This window comes from Sinocyclocheilus grahami, unplaced genomic scaffold (assembly GCF_001515645.1).
Source record: "Sinocyclocheilus grahami isolate Dianchi unplaced genomic scaffold, SAMN03320097.WGS_v1.1 scaffold32.1, whole genome shotgun sequence".
Classification (NCBI taxonomy): domain Eukaryota; kingdom Metazoa; phylum Chordata; class Actinopteri; order Cypriniformes; family Cyprinidae; genus Sinocyclocheilus; species Sinocyclocheilus grahami.
Genome location: NW_015505211.1, coordinates 239,311 through 242,036, shown reverse-complemented (window position 1 = coordinate 242,036; position 2,726 = coordinate 239,311). Strand labels below are relative to the sequence as shown.

The window sequence follows — 2,726 nt, the reverse complement described above, 5'->3', positions numbered from 1 at the left end:
GCGTTATGCAAATCTTCCCACATAGTGATGTAGACATGTGGGGGCGTGTTAGAACGAGCCGTTTTAGGTAGACGTGGCTGACTCTGAACTTTTATAAAGAATATCTCTTTGGATTTGAGACTTTAGTCTTTGCAACTTTACAGATCTTCTTTATGCACCAAGAGCTTGTAACACTCCAAAGAGAAAGGAACACTTGAAATCGCATCATATGACCCCTTTAAATAATGATTAAATTAAAATGTGTTGTACCAAAAGTTAAATAAATGTACTGTACTTAAATGTAAAAAAAACTTTACTCAAATAAAGATTAAATTAAAATGTATTAACATTAATTTATATTTAATTTAGTGATTCCTCTGCGTACCCCACTTGTGCTACTCGTACCACACTTTGAGAACCACTGCTTTAAACAATCTTAATTCATTAAATTGTACAGACATTTGCGATTATATGATATTCAGAAAACACAAAGAGAGTATGTTATCTTTGAGACTATTATACAATTAAAACAAATATAACACACCTAATGCATGGCATTCACATCAGGAAAATGTGGAAAAATCTCTAAAAGACAGACATGAACACAATTTACCAGCAACACAACATTAGATGAGCATCTAACTTTAGCATCTGTGATAAAGCAATACAAAAATACACACACACACAGGTATTTCTCTTCTGCAGGTTACATGTCCTTTACCCATTTGTAAACTCTGGTAACATTATACTTTACTATTTTTGAAAGGTAATAAAGATAGCGATTTTCTTACCTGATTTTGCCTGTGTGTTTGCAGGACCTCGCAGATCACATCTGACCCTTCTTGTGTTCACATTCCAGTTTTTGTTCTCCATTGTCACAACTCAAATTCGCTCAAAATAAAATATTTAACAGGCAAATATAAAATAATTCGGGACCGAACGAGCAGTTTCAACGAGCAGCAGCTCACAGTCAGCTGCCTCACTCAGAAAGACGATAATAAAGGTCATATTTTCACATTTAGTTGATTCAACATACAGATCTTGTAAAAAAAATCTACGTTGATTTACAAGTGTTTTTGTTAATCTTTTTCAACCATTTAGCATTAAACATTTTTCAATGTTGTTTCAACGTTAAAACAACAACAGTCACTATTTCAACCATATTTCAACGTTGAAGGTAGGTCATGTGCCGGCTGGGAATATTTAAAAAAATAATCCTCTGTGGTAAGGATAATATCCGTGATCACGGACTTATGAAGTGCATCTTTTAATGCACTTCAATATGCTGACGAGGAATGGTATTTTGTTTCTGTGTGTATGTACACAGCGGAATGACAATAAAATGAAACTTGAAACTTGAAGTTTTTGGTTTACCTTCAGCAGAATGGCCTCAGAGGATCTGAACAGCTGTTGTGTTTCAAGAGCTCGTTCTCTGATCAGATGCTCCAGCTCTGGGAAACTTCCCAGATGCAGGTAAGACAGATGATAGAAAAGATCCGCTCGCTCTGCAGACGGAAGAAGGTTCTGAGTGAACTCCAGACTCCATGTGGAATCACTGATGACAAGCTCTGAAACACCAAACCAAACTTTACTGATGGCTAACAACCATCTGAGTTCAAGTGGGTGAAGTGGGGTTGTGATATGGGTGTATGGTTGGTTATGTATACCAGCCTGTTGAGTCTCGATTCCTCTCACGGTTTCTTGCTCATCTTCTTCTTTAACTGCTTTACCTGTGCATGAATGTGCTTTTTCTTTCAGTACTTAAAACATTTTTACTTTACCTCCCCTGTTTGTCACATGAAATGTATGCACAGAACTGCTATTTTAGGTTAAATGAATGAGTTTGAAATGGAAAATGTCTCACCTTTGCAGTCAGCCATGTCTTTTTAAAAATGAGTGTATGCTACAAGCCTCCAGCTGCAAAGTCTCTTAAAACAAATATGACAGAAGATGTGATACAAGTAGAATCAGACACTAATAAAACATGTGTATAACTAAAGAGGTGTGTGAGATTCAAAGGTTTCTTATACAGCTTCCCTTTTTGTTTTCCTCCGTCATCACTTTGCCTTCCTTTATATACAGTCACAATTTTAAAAAGTGTGTGTGTGTGTGTGTGTGTGTTAGGGCTGGGCGATATGAGCTAAAATTCATATCACGATATTTTACACTGTCCAGGCAATATCAATATTATATTGCGATATGAGAAAAAAAAATTACAGGCAAAATATTTTAAAATTATATAACTAGAAAAAGTGAGGGATTGGACATAAACCTGAAAACTCTTTTTTTATTGTGCCATTGTTTTTCCACTGTTTGTGTTTTGAGTAGGCCAGTGGTTCCCAAACTTTTTCTGCCGGGAAAGTGTTTTTGGAAAGTCTCTTACGCTCACCAAGGCTACATTTATTTATTAAAAATACTGTAAACACTGTAATATTGTCAATTTAAATGGTCTTTTTTAATGTTTTAACAAATAGGCTAATGTATTTCTGTGATGCGCAGCTGTATTTTCAGCATCATTCCTCCAGTCTTCAGTGTCACATGATCTTCAGAAATCAGTATAATATGCTGCTCTGCTGCTCGAGAAACATTTCTGATTATTATCAATGTTGAAAACAGTTGTGCTGTGTAATATTTTTGAGGAAACAATTTTTCACGATTCTCTTATAAATATTTGAAATGGTCCTTTGTGTCAGAGCGCTGGAGTTCGTCAGAAATAGAACGGGGCATCAGTTTACTGTCATGGATTT

General features: G+C 35.6%; 1 long non-coding RNA gene across 1 annotated transcript in view; it reads right to left on the bottom strand.

The window, feature by feature from the left end:
- The window catches only part of LOC107578938 (uncharacterized), a 5,994-nt gene extending 5,400 nt beyond the window's left edge, over positions 1 to 594 (bottom strand). The window contains exon 1 of the long non-coding RNA XR_001608400.1: positions 524 to 594. This is a non-coding gene — a long non-coding RNA (uncharacterized lncRNA). The remainder of the gene's footprint in view (positions 1 to 523) is intronic.
- Between the last annotated feature and the right edge of the window lie 2,132 nt (positions 595 to 2,726).